This window comes from Cyanistes caeruleus, chromosome 18 (assembly GCF_971803275.1).
Source record: "Cyanistes caeruleus chromosome 18, bCyaCae1.hap1.1, whole genome shotgun sequence".
NCBI classification, from domain to species: domain Eukaryota; kingdom Metazoa; phylum Chordata; class Aves; order Passeriformes; family Paridae; genus Cyanistes; species Cyanistes caeruleus.
Genome location: NC_141718.1, coordinates 7,517,987 through 7,544,319, shown reverse-complemented (window position 1 = coordinate 7,544,319; position 26,333 = coordinate 7,517,987). Strand labels below are relative to the sequence as shown.

Here is a 26,333-nt window from a genome sequence, read left to right as displayed (position 1 = left end):
GGAACGGGGACAGGGCTGGAGCGGGACAGGGCTGGAGCGGGACAGGGCTGGAGAGGGACAGGGCTGGAGAGGGACGGGGCTGGAGCGGGACAGGGCTGGAGAGGGACAGGGCTGGAACGGGGACAGGACTGGAACTGGGACAGGGCTGGAACGGGGACAGGGCTGGAGCGGGACAGGGCTGGAGCGGGACAGGGCTGGAGCGCGGCTGTGCCGTGGATTGCTGGGCTGTACCTGCAGCTCCGCTGCTTGAACACGCACAGGCACCTCGTGTAGAACAGGCAGAAATGTTTCCCGTAGAGGAAGGTTGGTAGAACAGTAGTTAAGCAGAGTCCCCACCACATAAAACACCAGGCATCTCAGTAATAGGAATGAGTTTATTTCTTTCCTAAATAACTAGAATTCATACTGAAATATATTTAAATGCTGGCAGCACCCCTGGGAGCCCAGTGATGGACAGCAAATAAGAAAACAAGTAGCTAACAGTATTTGGAGGCAGAAATTAAACTATGCATCCTGTCACCTGCTGACCTGTGGTAACCAGCCTGAAAACTTGTGTTGAATTTGTATGCACCTCTGTGCATCTGTGCTGGAAAACACGCCTGAAAAAAAACTGTTCCTTGCAGGCTCCTTTGGCTGATAAAGAGAGTAGTGGCTCTAGAGTCCCAATGAGAGGGTATTTCACAGGTGTCTGGGGAGATGAGAGGGGCTGTGTGAGTGAGCAGGTGAGCAGCACGCTTCTGGGCACTCAGGGAGAGGCCTGGAGAGATGATGAAATTCAACGTGCTGCTCTGCTGGACTGCACATACAGGCACTGTGGTAGAAGGCAGCACAACACAGAGATTGGTGAATTCAGTGACTGTTCCTGGAGAAAAGCTTAATGTTCAGACAGTCTCACTTGAGCTTGAGGTAGAAAGATGCTTAGAAACTGTGCTATCCCCATGTAGCAGCAAAGCTCTCAAGCATCAGCTTTGTCAGTACTGGGAGCTGCTGGGAGCTGGTGTCTGGCACAAACATGGGAGCACCTCTCAGCAGGCCCCTGAGTTTAATGTGTCACATCTGAAAGGCTCTTCTCTGTGCTTCGTCATAGCTTAGGCAGAGCTTTCCTCAGGACCCCTAGCAACCCTGCAGCATTGTCCCAGCTTGGAGCAAGGGACCACACACTCTGCAACCACCTGCTTGTCATCCTGAGGTGTCTGGGCACTCAAAACAACCGAGAAGAAACCTGCACTTCTCTGCTCCCTCTTTGCACAGGATATATGTGATGATTGGAAGTGGGAAACTTGCCAGGGTATGAAAACCTCTCATCCTTAAGGAAATAAGTCCCTGCAGGGAGCCATTCCTGAAGAGTGGGCAAGACAGCTTGGGAATGGAGTCCAGGAATGTGGGATGCCTGCTTGCCAAGGAAGCGCCTCAGCTGCCTGCTCAAAAGGGAGGAATTACTGGAATGTTTGGGGGATCCAAGCTATGTCATTGTGAGATAGGAACCAACAGGATTAGGAACAAACCCTAAATGCAGAAAGGTTCCAAACCACCCCTGTTGCTTCAATGATCATGGGAACTTGACAGGCTTTGGAGGAGAAGAGCCAAGATTTACAAGAGATCTGGGGTGATTCAGTACGTCAGGCACTCAGCAGCAAGGCTGTTTTAAAGGCCTTAGTCACGTGATGCATGGCACTCATTAAATCACACATTTTTATAGTGTCTGATGTCAGCCCCTCTGCCCTGGCTCAATGGAGCAGCTCTCCCAGGTAGAGGGGCTGTCATGCCTGGGCTGAGGCGCTGGATGATGGACAGCACAGAGGCCAAAGAGCTTAGTTTTGATGGTTTAGTCACATTGAAAAGTCTTTTGCCAGCATGTCTGTGTAACTTGGATTTTTTTTCACATCCAAAACCAGTTCCTTGGAGGTAGTGCAGTGTCTCATGGTAGGCAAAGCCTGGGACACCACATCACAGCAGCTTTTGGGAAACATTTCCAGCTCCATATCCAAAACAAAGACACAGTGTCTGTGTTACTATCCATCCTACCTGACACAGGTTCAGCACTGGCTGTTCAGCAGTCAGTGAAACGGCACCACAGGATTCAGAAAAGAATCAGAGATATGTATGACTCCCCAAAATACTTGGACTCCTAGTGTTAACTAAAAAAACAAAGGTTTCCAAGTCCTTCTGCTCCAAATCCTATATGCAGCTTTCAGGGAACAGGGAAAAAGAGATTGTATTCCCCAGCTGTCTGCTGAGAGTGTGTGGTTAGGTTGTTGGGGTGTAACAAGTGAATCTCCACAGGTCATTTCTTTATTCCAGAACTTCAAGTCCTGCAAGATGCCCTGTAGCTGGACACTGAACCTGAGATTTGCGCAGCGTTGTAGCCTTGTCCTACCAGCCCCTATGACCACCAGAAAGATATGATGTAAAAACACATTGGCAGCATCATGCCACTTTTGGGGAGATCTGACTCTTAGAGATTCCCATGAGCTCTGCAAATCTCTTTGGCTGGCTGGGAGAGGTACAAACATGCATGGCCACAAATATCTATGGTGGAAAGCAATCATAGGAGATTAAGTGCCCATGGCCAGCTTTGTACTATAAATTCTTTGCTACAAGGTCTGTAATTGCCTCAGTTCCATAACACACCTAACTTCTCTACCACTTGACGTCATCCTAGAGCACTTTACAAAGAGACAGCAAAATTCCCAGACCTAAAGCAAACAGAGAAATAAAGTGACTCATGAATGTTTCATCAGAGATTCTCTGGAAGTTGATGTGGGATGTGAATTCACATTCACAAATACATAATTTTATTACTTACATTAATTCTGTGTATTACCATAATTCTACATAGTGATTCATAGCACTGATGACTGTAAAGATATACCCAGAATTATTTATTTTCTTGAGGTTTTCAAAGAAGATTGTCTAACAAAGCTTAAGTCCAGGCAGAAGGATGTGACCTCTGCTTAGGAAAGGTTCACTCAAAGACTAAAATTCTTCAAGTCATGGCCATCTTGAAGCTTGTAGGGAAGGGATAAGAGAATGGAGTTTGAAAGAAAAAAAAGTTCCTGTTTGTTAGTTTTATTAGGAAGGCATTTTAATGATAATTTCCCCCTCTGTTCTTTCACAGAGTGATAAGAATCTCTTTTCTTCTTGTTTCTTGGAGGGCACTGGAAGGCATCATGGGTCAGCTAGACTGCCCTTTATCCTCTCCCATCCATCACGGTTCTGGCTGGTGATGGGTTCAAGGTGTTGCAGGTTTGAGATCCTAAGCAGTTCCTAATGCCTCCTCCACCCTCTGAAGCCTGCCTTGTTTTTTCAGTAATCCAACCTTTCCCCTTCACCCACAAGAGAGTTTAAGGCATCTGCTACCACAGATTTCGGAAGAGAATGGAGAAACTGATAAAGAGTTTTCATTGTGCTTTGATTTCCAGAGGAAAATTTAATCCTAGTTGTAATGACACACTGATACATTTTTCTTAGATGGCAAAAAGGAATCATGAAAAATTTCACGAAAATAACCTATAGCTGGCTTCAGTGCTGTTATACTCTTATAAAGGACAAAAAGGGTACAATCATTAATGTGCCCAAAGATTTTATTTTTCAGGATCATAGATGAGACATAGAAATTAAATTCTACCTTGTGCAGCCCAACATTAATGCCTTGTGAATTGTGATGTCTTGATATAAACCAGGACTGCCTATATATTTAGCTCCAGGTATTTAGCTCAGTCTAAAGGGACTAAGAAGCAACTGAGAATGACATTGTCAGCATGTTAGCACCGAGTTTATGAAGCAAACCCCAAGGCTTTCAAATCTGCATCAAGACAGTTTTTCACTTCGCAACCAGGCATTGCTGTAACAGCACACACAATCTGATGTTGTACAAGGTGAGGGAGAGCTACCACAGGAGCACCTGGGAACCTTAAGGAGAGAATATCATCCCTAATTTGTTCAATGTTAAGCATCACACCCTTGCCATTATTTAACTTTACCTGATCTTTAGTGGGATAATTGGTGTTTAACATCTGTATTATACATCCTTCTTGAGGATGGTGTTGACAGTGCAGCCTGAATGGTAAATACTCTGTGGGGTGCCCTGCCCAAGATAGAAATCTCTGATCTTTCCTCCAGCCAGACTCAACTGTTTCCTCTCTGACTGAGGTGTAACTTCTGAGTGAGTTGTGAAACTATGGGATTGCTGTCGTAAATGTGATCAGACAGAAACATGTACATGTTAAGCAGGGAGGGCTTGCCAAATATGTCCTTATGCCACTGCCTTGAACCTATTGACAGCGAGATTAGAGACCCAAGTGCTCCAGACTGCAGGTGATTCTTTTGGGACCAAGCACGCTACATCTGGATCACCGTGGTTCCAGGTCTCAGTGGATTTTTGTGCAAGCACGGTTGAAGACTTTAAATAAAAACCTTCATAGGGACAATCAAAATACAGGGATGTCAAAACTCCTTCCTGTTCCTTGAAACAATCCCTAGACACCAGGCTGATGACAGTCGGATCTGACAGGGTCTGAGCCATGTGCTTCGAAAGGCTCCATAAATCTTGCTCGCACCTTTAGAGCACTCCTGGTCTCAGGCTGTAAAGGGAGCTTTCTGCAGGATCCCTTTGTACAGAGTGTGCAGACAATGACATTTTTGTCTTGGTTTTCATTTCATATTATTGCACCAGTTGTCCTGGATAAGATCATAAACTTGTCCTCACTGGTAATGTGCTTTCACAATGTCTGGAGGAGGCGGGAGGAGGTTAAAATTAATGCACCTCCTAGCGTGAAATTATTCATGGCTCAACACTTGTAATTACCAGGGCCAGTTTTAGGAAGCCCATAGTTATGAGGAATTTGATATTTTAAGACTTAAAACAAATGTTTTACAAGCTTTATCCTTTGCCCACTGCAGAACACATTACAGTCTGGTAAAATCGCAGTGTATGTGTACCATCCCCAGCCATTCCCATCAGCTGATCACACCTGTCAGTCATTCATCACCAACCATTGCCCGTTAGATAATAAAATTCAATTGGGGTGGGGGGAGGTCAGCCCAGCCATTGTGCTAATTCCCCACCAGAGCAGGGCTCCTGCAGGCAGGCCCAAGGCATCCTGTGCAAAGTTCAAAGCTTTTGGAAAAAGTAATCAGATCAGACCAATTAGGGCCTGTCTGCCTACACTGACAACTGTGTCAGGAGCTCCGTCCACCCATCCCCTACTGGGCATGCCCTGACCGCATTGCTGCCCTGGCTTCAGGCTCCTCTCACCATCTCAGGCTTGTTCTGACATAACTCCATAGCAATTCCTCCTCATTCCCATTAAAGCAGGAGCAGAATTTGGCTCTCAGTGCCGTTTTATAGCAAAGAGACTGGCTGTAGGCTGAATGGGGAGTAGGGCTTAATTCAATATTTAATCCATGTTCTTAAATCGTGTATCATATTACTACCTTTTAATTCCCTTTGTTACTCCATGATTTGTTATGTGTTCTGGGGGACTCCCACACAACTCCTAAGTGCTTCTGCAGCTGAGTCAAAGGGATTCAGCTTTCACTAGAGACCAAAATACCACAGACTCACAGGGATTGTGTGGGTGTGTTTTCACACCAAGACCCTCAGCTCCTTTGCCCCAGAGAGAAGGCAGCTGGCCTGGCAGGCCCCTGAGCACCCACTGCTGCTGGCTTCTTCTTCCACCAAGTAGTGCCACTCTGCTTCCCGCTCTTACTATATTGTTCAGTGAGAAGAGACTGTACTTGTATTAAGTTTGTGTTAAGAAACTTTGACATTTCGTCACTACCGTGTAAATAAATACTTTTGACAGTTAAAGGACTTGCATTGTACTTCAGATGTCTTCTTCGGATGTCACTTCACAGTCTACTTACACTTTCAAACCAGGAAATGTATGATTGTCTCAGACCTGTCTGTAAATTTAGTAAGTCAGTTTTGACCTATGTCTTCCAGGTTATATGGATTTCTGTCTGTGTCTGAAAAAGGCCCTCAAATTGCTTGGTGTTTCAGACTTACTTTGCTGTAGGGTTATGATTTGGACTGTGAAAATGGAAACAGGACAGAGTTGTTGTTCCTATTTGTGTGTTTTGGGATCTTCGAGGGGATCCAGCAAGATAGAATAGAGGATTGCTCAGACTGCAAGATTGTCACCAAAAAGAAAATCCAGTTGTATTTTGTATTTTCCACTTACACATGCAAAGTTGTTACTAAATGACAGGTAGGGCAGCTGATGGTTAGTGGCTGCACTAGTGTTGAAGAGGCCCTCCAAAACATACTGTGACAACTTCCTCTCATCTGGTCATACCCATTCATAATATACCATATTTATAGGTATAAAATTAATGACTTTAAGCATTTACACTCTCTTTAGCAATTATTCATAAATGAGCCCTTCATATGAAACACAGACAAAATGATCCAGTATTATACCATCACAAACCAAGACAGCATTTATGGAGAAACCATGTCCACTGACAAAGTCAAGCTTTTGAGGGCTGCATGGTTTTTCAGGAATGAAAAAGGAAGGAGTTTGTATTGTAAAATGCCTGGTCAGGCAGTGCAGCCAGTGCAACAGAATAGCCTAGCTCTGCTCTTGGGCAGGGCCTGGCCCTTTCCTGATTCATAAATGAGAAACTCAGTTCATAGGAAAAAAATCTTGCTCTGTTTTTTTTTCAGTTAATGTTAAGTTTGCCACAGAACTCACACACGCTCTTAAATGCATCTGGATATCACAGAAATAAACTGTTGCAGCAGATAACTGATGAAGATTCAGAAAACACAACAATGTGCCAAGCTGTTGATCCCCTAAGGAGCACAATAATGCAGCTTCTCGCCAGGCTCCAAGGCCAGAAGCCCATAGTCAGAGCAGCGTACACAAGGCTTTATAACACCACAGAAAGGAAGGAATTAGAAATTATTTAAGACAACATACCCTACTCCACTGAGGTGCTCTCAGGGCAGCCAAACAGCATCATTTAGAGATTTATGTTATTCCAGGAAAGACAACTCCTGGAAACGATGCATATGAAAACCACACGGGTAGAAAATCATCGTCCCATCCAGACAGTCTGAATTAATGCCTGGCCAAGTGTTCGGTTTTTAAAATGCCTGTCCCAGTTTCAGGCTACCAGATGCCAACTCCCATCTTTCCAGGAGCAGGACTTGACCCTTTGTTGGAGGACCTGTCAAGATCTCTGCTTTAATCATCACAAATGGCCAAAAGAAAAATCAATCTATCATACTGAGAAAAAACTTTAGAGATCACCCCTCAAGGAGGATTGCAAGTAATCCCTGTGCAAAGGCCCTGTAAAGTGATCTCTTTCAAAATCATATGTATGAAATTAGTTATAATCTGCATGGTAACGACCCAAATTTTCAGCTTGACTGTGCAGGACACAATAAGGAGCATACAGATGTTTCTGAGGAGGGGGGTTCTACATACCATTTCATTTGGGTATGTTGAGATCTTTGCTGCATCTCCAAGGCTGTCCCATGAAAATGTGCACAATAAATCAGAGTGACTGTGTTTTTCTGGTAGGGTCTGACCCTGTGCCCTTTGAAACTTGTGACTAATCTCTCACTAATTTTAGAGGTATAGGATCAGCACTTCATAATTTAGGCCCTAATTTTGTCTGCATGAAGGTGCTTTTACGTTCTCAAAGTTGTGAACCTAAATGTCAAAAAAATGAGCCTACAGCAGGAACTATTCAAGGAGCTTGCCTTTACAAGCCAGTCACCAGAGAGCTCTTTGATGATCACTGATTCTCTGCATTTTATTATATTCAATAAAAGCAAACCTTTACATAACATTCAGGATACGGCAGATGGACAAAGTGATGGGGAATCCCATGGAAATGCACAGTTAAATAATAAAATTGCTCTTTCCCAAGTACACAAAAAGACTATATCATCCATGATAAAAAAACGCTCATCAACAAAGAATGGAGTTTTGGATGAAGTGCAAATCATTCCATTTACTGTTGTCACTGTCAAAAACACATCCCTTAGAGCAGCTTGAAAGACAGGCAACAGAAGACAAAGGACTGTAAAAGAAGTTGCAAAAAAATTGCAAAAAAAAAAAATTGCAATTGAAGCAATCTGTAACTGGAATAAAGGGGATCTAAGAGGTAAAACAGAGCAGCCAAACTTAGGACATCAGAGGTAAAGTCCACTTACTTGAGGAGGAAAAAAGACAACCTGTTAAGAAAAGGGCAAGTGAAAAGAATCTGTCCAGGAAAAATAAAATGCTATCAATTTTGTATATAATATTATCAGAAAATTATAATAACAGTGAGGTTGACTTCATAAAGAAGCTGATAAGATAAGTGGTCAATCTCCTCTGCTATCTGACTAGAGCACCAGTGCTATGTTTTTGCTAATAACCTTATCTCTTGTGGCCTAACGTCTCTGATAAGAGGCAAAGCAAATGCTGTGTTTTCCCCTGTTATGTTTGAAGTAGGCAAGCAGCTTGCTAAGCTTGTTCCCTTTTCTTCCATAGATCTCAGAAGTGGGCATCTCTCCAGGTGGAATGGGGAGAGGCAAATGGCCATCTCAGGATGGTTAGGTCACAGGAATAGGTCTAGGGACACCTGATGGTCTGTGCTGGTTCTGTCCCAGACTTGCTGGGAGACTTCAGCCAAGTCTGTCCATCTCCTTGCTCATGTATTTCCCTTTAGTCCATAGCAGAGACAATTTCTTCAGTACCTGACAGCATGACTGGGGTCTTGCAAATAGTACATGGGAGGAACAGCTGGATACCAGAGGAGAACTTGTCCTACCAATTTGAGAGCCATGGGATAATCAGGCAAGACTACTATGGTCCTGTCTACCATGCCCAGTTCAGCAACTGGAAGGAGGGCCCTGGAGTCCTGCTCCAGAGTTCCTCACTCTTGCATCACTGAAAATATTTTGTGTACAGCTCTGTTAATTAAAACCTTGCTAGTAGACACTTGAAGTAATGAAAACCAATACACACCTGCCAGGTCTAAAGACATTTTCTTCAGCGAAACTATTAGATCAACATACACTAAAACCTGGCCTGTAAATGTTTTGGCCCCAGGGCTTTTCTCATAGTACATTAAAAAAAATGTCAACCCAAGTTAATCTTCCTTCTAACAGTTGGTAGATACGGTTTATCTGATCAAAACAACAGGACAAAGGGATTTTACTGACTTTATTTTCATTATCATTAAAGTAAATGTTTTTGCATCACTGAAAAAAAAAAGTTATTGCAGAGTTATCATGTGCTGTGGCATAGAAATTGTGCCATGCAAATCTTGATTCAATATTATTATATACTACTGTAAACAGCATGGTGTTGATTCAGAGAGAGATCGGGGGAAGGTATATTTCAGTTAGTCTGTTCATTTGTTTTCAGTTCCTGCTGGGGCAGTTGAATTCCAGCTGCTGACTCTGCTGGTTACACTCCCCTGTCCCTAATCCTGCAGGTTCTAAGGTCAAGCAGCGCTGCTAAGGACACTCCATGTTCCATAGCATGTTCTCTCCTGTTTCTTGGTTTGTAATTCCACCTCCACTGAGATGGAAAAAGGAAAATTCAGGTAATGAGACCATGAAATTTATGTACCTTATATGTAATGGACAGATCATTGAGTTGGTCCTGAGCATAAATTTAAACAGGTACATTCAGCCCTGTGCAAGAAAGAAAATATTGCAGGTATATGAAGTAAACCACACATAAACAAAATAAGCACAAACAAACCAGTCCTCAAGAGCTGTATTACACAAGGAAAGTCCTGCACATCACAGAGCTTGCTAAGTAGTTGCCACTCTACACTTGCCCTCATTAGGATAAAAGTATGTTACTGATGAGTGAGAGGCAAAATCCCACTCATTCCCAAAATAGGAAGGCAAGGCTACGGGAAGCTCTCTCAGGATAAGCCTTTTCAAACCAGTCTTGAATTTCATTCCACCTTGAGGTAGTTGCCCACTGCCTTGGCTTTGCCGGTGGCACGGCTACGCCAGGGATTTAGATGTTAATCCTCACTTCCCATTAGCACTGGCCAGTGCTGAACATACCTTCCAAGACCTGGCACATGCCTGTGCCATAAAGGCACAGGGCAAGACCCTAGCTGCTTTCCCAGCAAACACAGCACAGCTAGGTAAAGCACAAAAAATGTTTGGATAAATCTCTGCAAAGCACAGGCACAGAGGGGAGAAATGGCCCCAGACCTCCTTTTCATAGCACTGCTTCTTGGCCCCATAAAACGGGATCATTAACTAAAATCCCCTGGCCTCCCAGGCTTATCTCTCTCTATAGGGCTGTATTTAGGAATAGAAATGGGATCTGGCAATTTTTAAAGATTCAGATTCCTTAATCATTCATGGTGGGAGAATGTCACCGAATGGGGATCCACACATAAGCCCCCAAGATGGGAAAATACAGGGAGCTTTCGGTTGCTAAGGAATAAATGAGGTTAAACAGAGCACATATCCTTTCCTCATGCAGTGCCTGTCTGGTGGGAATGAGAAGCCCTGAGTTTGGTATGCAGTGGTTTGGTGTCTCTGGAAACATCTGGATGGCAAGACAGGACTGTGACTTTGAATATTCTGCATGTTTCTGGTTGCAAAGCCCTGTTTCCTCCCATCCTCTCACCATGAAAATACCTCTCCCCATGACACAATGGGGGAATCCACCTTCCAGAGGGTTAAGAGATTTATTTCACAGCAGCTGTGGCAGGGGTGTAGGTAGAACATACATGTGCCATTACAGGGCAACAGAGCACAAAGAACAGCTGCTCTGTCCACACCTGCCGTGGGGATACAAGAGGGCAGTGATTTATCTGCCAGCATCAGTGGAAAAAAGCATGTACCAACCAGCCTCTCTTATTTTCCAGCTCTTCTGTGAAAGCTGTTCCCTTCTCCCAGGCTGTCCCTTGCTTTTAGCCCACTGCAGTTGGGTTGTGCAGGATGTGAAGCCACAGTCAGTTCTCCATGAAAGTGGACAAGATGTTTAAATCAACAAGAGGTGTTGAGATCCCCTGCTGTGGGATGCAGTCTCCATTCCATGCCAATCTGGAGACCAAACACAAGCAATGCTACAGCAGGAACTTGGCCTGTTTTGAACCCAAATGGGCGGATCATATTTCTGCTTTAAAATACTTAGACGCAGAGAAGCAAGCAAAAAATTACGGTGTGGAAACAGGAGAAGCAAGACTCCAACACAGCCTTGGGGACTTCTCTTTAGTTTTCTCTTGTAGGTTTGTCTTTCTTTTTGTTCTCTGTGTAATCTCCAGCTGTCTGAGAGCAGTGAACTGGCCGAGTGTGTGAGCCTCGGTTGGGTGCCTGTTGGCTCAGCAGCCACAGCTGCACTTGGGGAAGCAGCGACACATCCTGGGATGGCTGTGCTGAGTGTAGGGGTGGCACCAGCTGCAGCTCTCCAACTGTGGGAAAGATATGGGGAGGCTGGGGCTGCTCAGGCTTGTGGCAGTGGACTCCCAGCTATGTGTTAGTCTTCTTGAGAGCTTTCATATCCCCCTATGCACAGTTAAATGGGGTTTAGACACCCTTTGATATAGCATTAGTTGGTATCAAGCTGCTAAGGGAATTCAAGCTTTGAGGAAGAGGCAGGGCAAAGTGAATGTGGAATCCAAATGCAGGGTGAAATGAAAGGCAGTTTCTGGGAAAAGCTTGATGTTATGGCAAATAATGTGTCTCACAAACTGGGATTTACTCTTCAGTAGAGAAATGTGTTTTGCATTGCTGCATATATCTCTCTGCATACAGAACATTCTGTACACAGACTGATGATGAGGAAATCATCAAAAGTCAGCACAATCTAGTACACATAGGGGCCTTAAACAATTGAAGGAGTCAGATGGGAAAATGGAAAATAAGTTTTATTACAGATCAAATTAAATGAGTTAGAACTAAGCTTTCCAGGGAGAGCAGGACCTGGCCTCCTGTCTTACCAGGCATGTGTGCACCCAAGAACAGGAGGAAAAAACAAATTGGCACGTGCTGTAAACGGATAGCAGCATTAGATATAAAATACATGATCAGTGCTCAAAATATATGAAACCAAAAAAATCAAATCACAATAGTCTCTTAGAGATGGCAGAAGGGTTGCATCAGGAACCCTGTGACTTAAAGTGCTACCAAGAAAAGTAATCAGAGAGCAGCAAAAAGGCTCATTAAAAACCTGATTCTGTTTCTACATGCTTTAAATTTCTGTTCTTATTGGCAATATCAGAATAAGAGCATTTTCAAATGTTTATGAGAAAGGGATTTATTTCAAGACCAAAGGGATTTTTCCATGTGACAACTATTTACAGAATCTTGAAAATAACTCAGAACTGAAGAGATCCCAATATTCCAAATAAGTTTTCATATCAATGGTCCCTTAATGAGGCTACTTTTATATGAATATGTAGGATTATTTTGTAGCCTAAGAATACAGTGTATATGGAAAAGTTACAGCTGGAGGTTTTTATTCCTGCCTTCCCACTGCTGCAGTTCAGCTGACAAATCCTCAGGCAGTGATGAAGAAGAACAGTACTGGCTGCTCTTAACAGGTTCCAGCAACAAAAGACTGAAGACTTGATGTTGCAGTGTTTACTTCAGTGACTTTAAGGCTTTAGGCATTATGTGTAACCATTGGTACACATGTAATGGTGCACGTGGATGAGGATCCATATCCTCTAATAAAGTTTTTCTGTGATTATGATTTTCAGATTGGGATCTTCCCCAGGATTCAGGAAAGGTAGCTAGGAAAATGTGATGACAAGCTCCCTGGCTTCAGTTCAATGTGCATTCAATGTTCAAGGTGTATAGTCCCACACAGGGAACTGGGGGTGCTGCCAAGCAAAAATGTGTGAAAAGTACTGAGTGGGATTGATAGGAATAAATACACAGCATCAGCTGCGTCAAGTGAAACCTGCCTCTTGTGGGGTAGTGTGTGTTCAGCAGCATCAGTAACAGCAATTTAAGAACAGATACAGGGAAGCAAATTATCCACTGTAAACTCCAGTGGGAGGCAGAGTTACACTAGGTTTGAGCAGATGGATGAAGCTAGTCTTTCACCAGGGAGGAAGGAACCATGGTGAAGAACCCAAATGGCAGTGCTCATCTAGAGTTAGAACAAGCAAGTGAATGCCATTCCTAAGAGTTATAAGCAGCAGAAAAGCCAGCTAATCTTTACAAAATCTTTACTACTTAACTATGTGAGTTTAAAATTAACTACCTGCCAATTTGGAACATGAGATGCCTCGATATGCTTAATGAAGAGAAGTTTAGATGGGAGAGTGGCAGAAGCTCTCCCATCTGTTCTTGAACATAGGCTGAAACCAATTAAGAACCCCATCCAGAGATGGCTCTTCCATGAGCACAAGTTCCAAAGAGGCTGGCTCCTGAGTTATTTCATGGGAAGCATTTTGGATGCTGAGTCAGCATTGCCACTTCTGGTAGCTTTGAGTTTTCCATGGATGGTTCCTTTGGGCTGTACAGGACTTGTTTATCTGCTACAGCCTAGCCCAGTATGGCAGGATTGCAGGCAACATGAAAAATAAACAGGGGATTCTGGCAGCATTATGTCACTCAGGCCTGCCCAAATGCTGTAGAGTTGCTGCCAAGTTAGGTCACTTAAGCAAATAGTTTGAATGGGTTTAAGAGACAGCTAGACATTTTTATGAGGAGAAAGGAGATTTGCAGATGCAAAGACAAAGCAAGGAGGTGCATTTGAGATAAACTTAAAGGGCCAGGCTCATTGGACCAAGTGGCCATTTCCTGCCTCACAATTCTTTGCTTCCTCACATCTATTTACAGGGGAGAGCATTCAATGGTCCAGTGCATAGCCACTACTTTGGGACGCCTGTGGCAGAGCACAGAGGGACCATGATCAAAAAAACCCCACTTTTTGTGGAGGAGATGGCTGAAAATGGTCAGTAGGAACTCCAGACTGCATCAAGGTTGAAATTAGATCTGGCTATTTCATGAGTCATTTAAAAATTCCTCACTTTCTGCTCTAGAGCAAATAAGGACAAGATGGTGGGTAGGAACATGTCACCAAACTAGTGAGCCTCTGGAGAAATCATTCCTCCTGGGATGTACCCAGCTGGATGTACCCAGAGACAGCATTTCCTGGCATGGTGGGAAAAGAAATTATGGCACTACCTGCCTGGGACTATTTAGCTCCATTAGGCCAGCATGGAGCATCTGATAAGGGTATTTTCTTTATTTGATGAAGTTTTCTTAACTTTAGGAAGTTAAATATGCAATCAACCTTCCAAAGGCATTTTCTATAAAATTTGGTAGAAAAATTTGGTAGATAACTAAGTCACAGCAAAAGGGACATAGTTGCTGTATACATTTGATAAAAGAAAGGAAAAATTACCTGCAGAACTCAATTTCTTGGGACAGGTTCTGGATCTCCACTGCATTTAACCTTGCTCATCTCACTTGAAGTCTGAAATAGAAGACTGTTAGGTGTGTTAGCTCAGACAGATTGTCAAGACACAGACGCCAAGTCTCCCTTGCGTGCTGAGCAGTGTCTCTCCCTGCTACAGAAGTGCAATGCAGGTGTTTGGATGTAAAGCAGGAAGAATTTTGTATGTTATTACCATTAAAATAGGATTATGCTGTAAAGCTGGGATGTGACTGCAGTCATCTTTCTCTTTTCCATGAAGAGAAAGGCACTTAAAAGAAGGGAAAAGCTTCATCTAGTCACAGTGGATATAAACTTTATGTACTGTAACTAGCTATTTAACCTCTGCAACCTAATCTATCTGGAGACCAGTTCTCATAGTACCCATGAAATGAAGGCCTCAGGCAAATGGTTTGTTGAGTGTCTGTGCAGACTCTCAGATGTACACAAAACATCATTAGGCATGCAGAGTCACAGAAAGCAGAAACTGATTTTTAGAGAAAGGGACAGATCTCCCAAGTCCCCATCCTGGGACTTCCAGTAAGCATAATTTTTTTTTTGTAAGAATAGTGACCTTTTTTATTACACTTACCCACAGGTGATCCATAATGGCTGAGTTGAGAAGAGTTTTATAGGAGGGTAAAGGCAGACATTTAAATTTCCATCATTTTCCATTCTTCCATGTGTTCTTACGTGGCCTTTTCCAACCATGACAAATTCTCCTTTCTAGATTTGATGAAGCCAAGGATTCATTAGCTGAAATCCAAAGAGGATTTTTGATCATAGAATCTGGGTTTTGGTCCTTGCAGAAGAAAAGTGATCTGCAACTCCTGTTCACATTTCAGAAACGTGGAGGACTGAAACAATATCTCCTCTTTCACCTGACTTTGCAAGCCACTGTATGCTCATGGTGCTGATTTCACAGAGTAACAGCGAGAAAGTTACGGTATTATTGAGAAAGATGCCAAAAGGGGAATCTGCTGCAAACTGGGATGAAGTTTAGTGGTAATGTGCAACTGCTTCTGCTGCCAGGCTGGGTGCAAAGGCACCCTTACAGAAGGAACTGCAGTATCAGAGCCTTTTGCTGCTGGTTGAACCCACACAGTCTCCATGGGAAACTGTACACTGAGGTACTTGTGGGAATTGCATCCCTCAGTAGTCCCTGTTGTTTGTGCTCCCAGATGTTGTTTGTTAGAGCAGTGAGCAGAGCTGCTGGCCTGGCCAGCCTGGCTGTCCTTTGGGCTGCAGAGGGGCATTTCCTCAGAGGTCTCTTCATCTCTCCCACACACGCTGCCAGGAACATGCCAGCAGTCTGGACTTTTGGCACGTGCTGGCAGTGTGCTCATTTCTGCTTTTTGCTTTCCTTCAGGATGATTTTTGCTGAAGGATCTGTATTCAGCCCAGATTTGCCCTACAGACACTGAATGAGCTGGAATGCAGGAGGGAGATTCCTTCCAGCCATCAGCAAGCCTCTGTCAGGGAATAACATTTAATGGGCTGACATTGTTAGTGGCCACTTGCCCCATCAATGATGGGGAGCCACCAGCAGCAGCTTTTGCAGCAGAGAGAACATCAGCGCTGTCCACAGAGGAGCATGGCAGGAACCCCAGTTAGCTGAGCATGACAAGCATTTAAACCAGATTCCTTTACAAATGGGAAGAAGTAATAAAATCTGCTGTGAAACCTTAGTCCTAGCTTCAGCTGCTAGTGACTTTAATGGCAAAAGTGCCCTGTCTTCATTATAGGAACCTTTCACTCCATTATCTAATTCCCTAAGGGACTGGGAGCAGACTGATCTCACAGTAGCCCTTCAACTACTTCAAGAGCAATAAAAAGGGGGAAAGGAAGAAGAAAAAAATCCCATGTACTAAACAGCAGCCATTCTGCTGCTGGCTTTCAGCACAGGCAGGTGCTTATGTGGTTTTCATATCCTCTTTATGGGAGCACTGCATTAATGCTCTTCTTGGGATGTGCACAGCCCTCAGCAAAAGGAGGACCTGCCTGTACCTGTAGAGAGGAAAATAATTCCTACTCCTCAGTGACAAGCCAAAATTCTTCACAAGTATGTGCTAGGAATTAAAGGCCCATCCCTATTAAGAGCAGTAAATTTGTAACAGGGATGTTCTTGGCCCAATAGAGAGTAAATTGACACTTTCTGGTGCTGCAGCCTCCTGCCAAAGAGGGTGAAGAAATAACCCAGGTATCTGTAAAATTATCTCAGAGGGGGTTTTCTGTAGCCTGACTTTTGGAATGAAAGCCAAATTGTAGCCTTGTATGAGCCTCTCCAAAGTTTCTTGAAGCTAAAATACTGTGCTTCATTTACTACAAGCTGATCAGAAGTGTTTGTGTTTCTTGATCCAGCCCTCGCAAAAAGGAGGAAGCAAAGAGCTGGAAGCAGGGGAGAAAGGGGCTGGGAAGCAGCACAGCGAAGTGAGCATCAGCATCCTCTTTTTGAGTAGGGAGCGGGGAAGAGACACTCCTCCAGCCTGTGCCTTCTCCAAGTACGCAGCATTTAGACTCCTTTTTTCCAGAGGGCTGAAGACCAGGCCCAGGCTCTAGCCCCAAGAGCTTTGCAGCTCCAGGGCACTGCAAAGCAGCCTTTGGCTCTACAGTAGAGATGGCTGAAAGGGGCAGAGAGAGACTCTAAGCCTGGAGTAGCTCCCTCCCTCTGCCCAGGTTGTGTCCAGCACTACCAGCCCCCAGCACAAGGGGACATGCAGGGTGCTCAGAGCCAGGTGCACCCCAAGAAGAAGATAGGCTCTCACCCTGCTGAGACAGCTGGGTGTGCTCCCTCCTTGGGGAGGGCTCACCCAAAAATGCTGGTAAAGGGCGAGGCAAGGGAGGGGCTTCTGCTGTGGGAAACAAGCTACAGCTGCTCTCTGGACTGTATCAGTCAGAGCTGGATAAGTGATGCCTGCCTGGTGATCCCAAATCCTGCCTCTGAGGCTGGTTTTTTAGCATCTCCCTTCAGGGTACCACAGAGTTGATGGCTTTGATCTCGCTCCCATTTTTCTATTTGGGGCCAGGTGTAATGTCAGCTTCTCCAAGTCATCCATCCTCAGTGTGTTCCTTTGCTCAGAGCTGAGAGCATTATGAACCTTTTCCATGCATGGAAAATCATTTCATGGCCCATGGAGAAACGATTTTAATGAGATAGAAGTGCTCTGTGAAAATCCCATGGACAGAAGCCAGCAGTTCCTGAGGGACAGAGGTGCCTCTTCTACATCTCTATCTGCCCATGTGCTTGCTTTTAAAATTATTTATAGACAAGTTCCTGAACTGATGGATCCACTTGTGGCTGGGGTCAGTTATACATTGTATATCTGCCATTTGCCAAATCACAGTGCTTTCCTCTTACACCTTTTTTCTCACAAACATCCACCCAACATGTAACCCACACTAGGGTTTATGGCACTTTAGAAATTTTTCTGTGGTGGTAAATATCTTCAGTTTATCCTATGCAGTCTGTGGAGCAGGCAGGAATGAAGGGGAGAATCCACAAGTCACTTCCCAGCAGCAGAAGAATCTCTGTAATGGGAGCAGCGGGAATGGAAAGCAGTCATGATCTGCAGAACCTCACTAGCCTTTGGTCAGCTCCCCCTTGCAGATGCAGAAGCTGCCACCTTTCCTGGGAGATCAGCACCATCCACCCCCCCTCTGGAAGCTGTTCAGGACACTGGAGGGGCTCCCAGCTCTGGTGTGCTGTGCATAGATTTGCACACCATAGCCTCTTCCCAGGGTGGACAAGACTCATCCTAACCTCCTTTCTCCACAAGAGAATCCTGTGTGGCCAAGAGATCACAATGCACACTGCAGGCTGAGACCAGGCTTCCCTGGGAGGCTCTTTGTTAAAATGCTCCCTTTTCCACAGCCACAAATAACTTGACACATGAAGAGAGGGGGAGAAGTGATGTGACCATATCCAACAGCCTCCGTTTGCCAGTGCAGATTGGGACTTTAATCTTCACTGCTTTGTGTGACTTCCTTCTCCTTTCTTGTTTGTTTCACTGGTGTGACTTTACCTTTGGTTTGAGCAAATATCACAGAGAAATCTCTTGTAAACAGGGGGACATGACATTTTTACAAGATGCATGCTTAGCTATTTGCTTTGGAGTCTGTAGACAATCTAGACAAATTGAACAAACGGTCTGTTTGCCTTTGCCTCTGGAGTGAGCCATGCTCTGTACAGCTTGGCAAGGGTGTGTTACACCAGCCCAGACCCTTCAGGTTTTCAGAAAGGGGAATGCAAAGGGGATCACCCTGAGTTCTAGAAGCCACACAGCTCTGTGTCTGTGTGCAGGCCCCCTTCTGTAGTGTTTGCACCCAGTCAGATTCCTCATTCTGGTTGCAGACCCCCTGTGCAGATAAGCCTCTGATGCCACACAGTGCTATATGGGCTTCTTGTTACTCAATCAGGGTAGGAAGGTAATTCAAGTTGAAAACATGCCTGGCAACCTGGAGTGCCAGTGCCTTTCCCTGCCCAGTCAAGTGACAAGTTACTGCTGTCACAGTGCTTCCTTCTTAGGAGTACTGTGTAGCTGTAGTGAAAAATTATGTTTGTTGGATGTGAGTGCTCAATGTGTATTAGAAGTTCAGATTTCAGTTCAGTTTCCAAGCCAGGACCAGGCTTGCACCTCCCCTGGGAACACATTTGCAAGAGGGGCAGTTTCTACCAGATGCAGCTTTCAAACACACAGGTCCTGGTTTCCCTGAGTCTCACTGATACTGCCTTTGCTCCATCATGTGATTTAATGGTCAAATAGTATTTAAGAGGCTTCAAAGATACTTTTGTAGTGTGAATAATGATAGAGGGATTAGTGAGGAGCAGCAGATAACACACTGAACCAGGACTGGTGAACCAACAAGCTGCTGTGTGACCTTGGGCATCTTTCCACCATTCTCTGCCTGGTGGCTTCTATTTACTGTTCATTGATCTTCCCTGTTCAGGAGTGAACCCGTTCCTATTAGGAAGCTATATATTCCTAGTGTAGTGACACAAAAACTTTCAGTGGGGCCTCAAAATATTATCAAAGTAACTAATTTTTCAGTGTTATTGAAGCTATTTGATAGGCTTTTATGTAAACCATCCACAGCGGCACTGGTTGTTTCTAGAATGCTTATGGGGCAAATAAACACCATCTGCTCTGCTGTGGGGCCTGCCAACACAGCCCCTATAGTGCCTTCAGAGACCAAGGACCTTCAGCAGGGCTTGCTGGAGGAGAAACCATTCTTTTGTCACTGATGTCATAACTCATCATGGTTGATTTATTGCTTCCTGAGTCCCTCTCTCCAGTTCCAGAGTTATCGTGGGCAAGTTGTGGTGTGCACTCTCTGGCTGGGTGACTTAAACCAGGACCAGTTCCTGTCATCTGCATCAAAAGGAAGGAGATCAGGTTTTATTAGAAACAGCATGTGGGCATTCTGAGCAAAGCCAGCGTTGTGAGTGCCTCTGCCACTGCCGGAGGGAGGACGAGGTGTGCAGCCACGTCAGGCACACTGTCACGGGCTCTGCAGAGCCAGGCCTGGCACAGACTGGGCTTACATGGTGCTCAGCATCCTGAGTGAGTGAAGAGGGTGAAACTACCAAACAACAAATGGATCAAACATTTTACCTTTTAGTGGAAAAGAGACCATTTTACATCTAGCTGGAAATCCCCAGAGACAACGTCTTTTAATTTTAACCTTTCCCTTAAAAAACATCTGCTCCTCTCCCATCACTAAAAATAAATTAATTTGATTTTTTTAAAAAGCTAAACCAGAAAAGTTTTGGTTTTTTTTTTTCTTGGGCAGCAAATCAAACTCCCAACAATTTCTAAACCAGACATTTTATAAAGCCACATTTTTCCTGAAAGTGTACAATATATAATACATACCCGTTTAACAGCACCAATGTATTTTTTTGTGTGTGGGTGACATCCAGTGCAAATGCAAGTGGAAAGCTCATTTCCAGCAGAACATCTGACAGCTCTGATACTTATTGATCTCAGCCTCACTAGGGTTGCCTTTATATTTATTTCTTTTCTCAGGGCAGATGGGCTTTCCCGATTGAGTGTGGAATGTGTATTTGTTGGTCCCAGTGCCTTAGGGACTTTCATTTTAGCAAGGAAAGCAAAGACGACGCCAGTAGACAAGAGAGGGTCTGAAAACACCCCTGGTAGGTTTGAAGGGATGAGCAGTATAGTTAGCAAAGTTAAATGGTTTTATATGACACGGTTGTCTGCTATTGCAGAGGGCTAGACTTGACATGCAGACGATCTCTCCAGGTCTTGTTGCCAACTTGGGCATGTCATTCGAGTTTGGCTCGAATGCAGCCTAGAGAGCCCCTCTCCACATTAGTGTCTGCCACCAACCTGCTTGGGCAAGTCATTTCCTTGCTCAGAGATGCTTGAAGAGGAAGTTATATTGGCTTCAGTTGTACTTTATTTTTATAAGCCTGTGTGAGCTGCCATGTTGACAGCTGTGTTTCAGCCTGTTTCAGTGTGACCTGTCTCGCAGGGACATCCACACAAAGGGTTAAGCCACTTGGATCTCAAGTGTAATGTGGTATCTTGGGTGAAAGTGATGATGGTGGAGACAAACTCTTCAAAGGCAAATCTCCCCCCCACTAGATGCCATCTGCTGAGCTTAGCAATGTGTATGGGGCAACTCCCAGTGAGCCCTTGCCAGGCTTAGGCTTTCTCTTAACAACTATTTTTAGGGTTGATACTATAAATCCCAGTCTCTCCCTCTTGCTGTTGCTTCTTATCTCCTTAAATCATGCATAGTAGCAGCTGTTTGGCTCTACCTCTGACTTCTCCCTCCGAAGGGAAGGGAAACTATTTTGAAATGTAATCCTTTTCCTCTTTTTTTGGCTGGGAAAGACCTGACCTGCAAAATGTAGGCCACTGAGTAATACCACCTTTTCGGTACCTCCAAACTCCAGGCCTGCTGTAGGGATAGGGGGAGGATGGTGTTGTGCTGCTCCTGGTAGGTCCAGCAGAGCACGCTTGGTGCGCAGCTCATCTGGGTGGGCGCTCAGGCTGCCGGCCCTGAGCACGCTGTGCTGGGAACAATGGCAGGAGGCAGCTGCCCACCAGTTCCTCATACGTGCTGGAGGCAAGCAGGCTCCTTAGCTGGGATGTGCTGTCCCAACACCTTGCAGACTGAGTAGCTGACTGCACCCCAAAGGTGCTCTGTGCTCCCCAGCCTTGGTTTCCTCCCCTCTGCCCTGGGACCTTCCAAGTGGCCCAGGAGCAATGCGTGCTCTCAGCACCGGGACTCTCACACTGGGATTGTTTGATTGCTGAGGTTGGGAGGAGTTCTGGGGTTTTGAGCATTCAAAACACGCGTCAGAGCTTGGCCTGTTGCGTCAAGCCCTCTGTGTCACTCCGGATGTAGGGATGGGTGCTCAGGTGTTAGGCTACCATAGCTTATTCCTTTTGGTGTCAAACTGTTTATGATTCATGTGTCTCCATAACATCACTTCCCATTAAAAACATGGGATAGTGACCCTGCTCGTCTCCCACCAAAGCACCTGGCAAACATCCCAGCTCCTGTCTCCCCTCCACCAGCAACCTGCATACTCACAGTACATGTTGCCACCAGCCCCTTCCTCACAGTTTCAGGGCTGGTGAAGGGTGGCTCACATGGCTTAAAGTGCCTGGTAGAGTGGGAGAAGAGACCAAGCCTGGGTGGCTCTCAAGGCTTGTTTGGGAAGGGGGGTGTGTACCTCATGTGAACACATGGGCAGGTTGGCCTACGGGCTCACCAGGGTACAGCTGTGGGTGGGAGTGGAGTTGCGTTTTTGCAGCCTCCTCTGCTACTGTTTGTTCAGCTAACACAGTTGCTTTCATTCAAGAGCTAAATCACAAGGGAATAATTTGCAAATAGCAACTGTATGTTAAATACTAATTTGTATGTACATGTTTGGGTTGCTTTCCAAAGTCCATTTATCATCTCAGGTCCCCTGCATCTGCTGCCACAAGGCTTCCTGCCAGTTCAGCAGAATGGGAACTCCAGCTAACCCTGCTCACACTTGTCTTGCTCCCAGCACCTCCGGATGAGAACTAAACATTGCTGGGTCTGCCATGAGATGAGCCATACCAGTGCTTGCAGCATGTTAGGGTTTCTATCCAACAGAAAATGCTAAACACATAAAGTTTATCTGGGCTTGCCGGAGTCTACACTCATCTTGTGTTGTCACTGTACTAAACTTGGAAAAACAGTCTAGAAAGAGTAGCTGATAGAAACAATTAATTTCTCAGGGTCTCTAAACTTGGTACAAATTCTAGATGTATAGAGAAGGCTGATGTGAGATCCTCAGTCTGTGGATTTTCAGTTCTGCTTCTTTCTGCTGGACGTCTCACCAAAAAGCACAACTCCACGAGGTGCTCAGCACAAGCTCAGAGCCATCTTCTTGCCCACGGAACTTAGGTGGTCAGTAATATCTGGACCAGTATCTCATCTGGGCAGGTCTAAAACTAGCCATGAGAAACAGCAGCCCTACTATAAAACAGATGGAGGCAAATTTACTATTTCCTAAAAGCCATTGAGAATTAAATCAAAACAGTCTCTGCTGCCTGTGAGTGTGCACATGGTGTTAATTGCCAGCAGCACCAATTGCACAAAGCAGATCGATACAGCTGAGGCCAGAGCCCATTTCTGGGAAGACTGGCATTGTATGTGAACTGGAATTTCCTGTGAACCAAGTGCCTCTGCAACAGAAAGAAATGTCCAGGAAACAGCTGCACACATGCAAAGCACTTTTACTACTTGCCTGATGTTTTCCTCAGCATCACTTTTTTCATAATTTTTTTTTTTTTTTAAATGCTTAAATCCTGTGCAAACAACCTTTTTCTCACCAGCTTCCTGTATGACAGTAGCCAAGAGAAACAGCTTCATTTGGGGTGATCCATTTAAGCCACACACCATATTGTCTGGGAATATGGGGACCAGGGATTATTCAGTGGAGGTTGAAAAATGTTAATATTTTATCAGCCACAGAGTAAACAGATAAAGCGGAAACCACTTTATATTTTTCTGAAATGTTAATAATGGGCTGATAATCTCCAAAGCCTACATACTTCCTGTGATTCAAAAGGGACTGCATGTACTCAACAGTCATGGTGTGGACCTGGCGCAAGATACACACCCTCTTCAAGAAAGGATACTGTTGGTCTGGATGGGAGCATGGCAAAGGAGCCAAAAAGCTGCCTTCTGCAGTTTCTTCAGGAAAATCAGAGAGCCACAGGGAAAAGCAGACAAGGGGACCAGCAACCATACATACCTGCCTGGAACCTGACCCACACATCACCTTAGACCTGGAACCCAGCAATGCTAGTTTTAAACCTTAGAAAGACCTGTAAGTTGCTTGACACCTGTGTAAAGATTAATTATTTTTAAGTGCTGAATTGTGGAAGGACATAACGGTTTGGACCAACCCTGAGTTATTGGAATGAGATTCACAATGAGGTCCATGTAAAGGGCATTGCACCACACGTGCTGCAGGGCAGTTTTGTGTGCTTCTCTTTTGCACTAGGCTACTCCAGGACCTGGCATCAAAGGCCCATGCACTGCAGGGCTGGAGCCAGCAGCTGGGGGTCTCTTCCTCACTTGGCCCAAACAGGGAGACCAGTCCCTGCCCGTGTGAGAAGGCAGAGAATGCATAAATACTATCACATGAATCCGGAGAGCGCTGGCCTGGGGAGGACAAAACTGCAGCTCAACTTTTGCTTTGTACTTAATGACACTTGGTCTGCAATTCCAACATTCTAGCTCCTGAGAGGTGAAATTAGACTTTTATTATAGGTTAATGTAGCTTTTCGATTTATCTCCTAAAGAGGTGTATGTTGGTGCTTTTATGCTACAGACTGGTCTGACTGCAGAAATGGGAGATGACTCTCCATATCAAGAACTATTTCCATTTTAGGTTATATCAAGCCTCTGCAAACCTATTCAGCTCTTATAGCAGAGTGATTGTATTGAAATCAAAATAAATTTCTTGTATTTGGTATAGATATATCATTTCTCTGGCTTTGTATGTAGGAACTCTGATACTTTTCTGGCAGAAGTTGAAAGTTTCTGCCATTTACAGACCTGTGCAAAAACTGACAGGTATAAAATTCCCTGCTTGTGCCAACTTAATGCCATTTTTCTTTTGCAATCAAGGATCTAAACACACACACAAATTTTCTATAACTATTGCCAAAGCCTGGGGATATTCCAGTCTCCCCTTTCTCCAGGGTTTCACTGAGACTTGCCACTTTTTGACAACAGGCAATGTCATAATGAAAGACTAGAGCCTGAGCAGAACAAACCCCGCAGCCTTAACTGGCAGCACCAGATGACCTCCCTTTCAGGTTAGACTTTTCCTCAGGTTTCTGCATGCACATCCCTGTATCTTTATTCAGGATGTTCCCGTTGCCAAATGCAACATATAATAACTACTTTTCACTGTATTGATGGCACTTCCTCCAAATCACAACTAGATACCCTTCTTCCACTTCCAACAACAGAAACGAAGAAGGCTTCCCTTAAATTGTGGGTAAATACTAAGAAAATAATATTCTCTGGAGATCACAGTCACCACATTTTACTTTTTTTGTTTTCAAAATTAATGTAACTGAAATATATAATCTAAGGACTTTTCCCTTGTCCTTTCTTGTAATTAGAATCCAGTATTTTCCCATGTCATTTTGGTTTTACTACACATCAGATACATATCAGCAGCAATTTAAATGAAGTTTTAAAAATGCTGGACAATTTGTTCTGTTTCTTGGTAAAACTTTTTTTGTAATCAGTGTTTCATAAGTCTTATCAACAAAAGTCTTCTGAGTATTATCTTTCTGTTGTTGCTGCTTTTTCAATGCAATTTCATATGAAGAGGAAGGAAGGAGCCCCAGAGCTCCACTGCCTCTGCTGCTGTGGGATGGATGTCTGGGTGCTCTTTCTCTGGTCCTTCTTGCCCACCTTCAGCTCCAATCCAGCCTGCCCTATGCCCCAGGAGCAGAAACAAAACTCCACCACGAGGAGCTCAGGGTACCCCCATAAGGTTTGGTGAGAAAAGGAGGTGGTTGAAAACACAATAGCTCTGTTGCATCATTGGCCCCAGGCAGCAATTCCAGGGAGCTGTGCAGGCACAGAGGATGCCTGATGGGATTCCCAGACGTTCTGGCTCCCACTCTTGCCCATAGTTTCAAGTAAACAGTTTGATACACTTCCCTTTTCAATTCCTGTTTCCCTTTGCAGGCACATGGGCAACATGAATTCACATTCCTGAGACAAGAGGCAAAACCAGCCAAATTGGTTGTGCCTTAAAACACTGTTTTCTATTCTTTCCTTCCTTTTTCCCCTCTCCCTTTGCATGTGTGTTGCTGTTTCTACAGCAGTGACTAAATACTAACATGCAACATTCACCAGAAAAGAAAAATGAGCACATGAATAAATATGAATGGAAACTGAGGGCTTTCCAGTGGCGGGGTTCACTGGCCTCCTGCAAGCCATGGGAGCAAGAAAATGCCTATGACACACCATGTCTGCTTGGGGAAGTGGATATTTCCATTTCCAGGCTGCCAATCCACAAAATTCAAAGCTGGCTTCTGGCAGCACTGCATGTGCTATCACTGTGAATTTGAGGCTGGAAAAGCTACTCCTATAAACCGATCATCAGGGAAAGGCCTCTTTCCGTTTGCTCCTAAGTATGCATGTGAATAGTGTGAATTTACAGTATTTGCAACAGTCTACATCCATCATTTACTATCACATCCACTTGCTTGCATTCCCCAGCAGGTCTTTTCACTGAGTTACTTTTTGAAGATAAATCTTAGCTGAGATGCAACATCTGGTTTTCAGCAAGATCTTGGTTTTTTCCCAGTTCTACAGCTGGACTGGAGGCTGAGGTTAAATGGGGGGTTAAATGGGCTGGGTTAAATGCTTCCTCAGGTTCAAAATATCAGGCAGGGGCTTAGGTGGGATTAGAGCCCA

The 26,333-nt window shown here is 44.5% G+C and overlaps 1 protein-coding gene and 1 long non-coding RNA gene across 2 annotated transcripts in view; both read left to right on the top strand.

Moving 5' to 3' along the window:
- Positions 1-26,333, top strand: part of TBX1 (T-box transcription factor 1) — a 151,110-nt gene that overhangs the window by 71,602 nt on the left and 53,175 nt on the right. The window lies entirely within an intron of this gene.
- On the top strand, positions 1,151-25,779 carry LOC147649903 (uncharacterized). The gene is made up of 2 exons (XR_015277778.1): positions 1,151-1,288; positions 2,302-25,779. It is a non-coding gene; the product is annotated as an uncharacterized LOC147649903 (long non-coding RNA).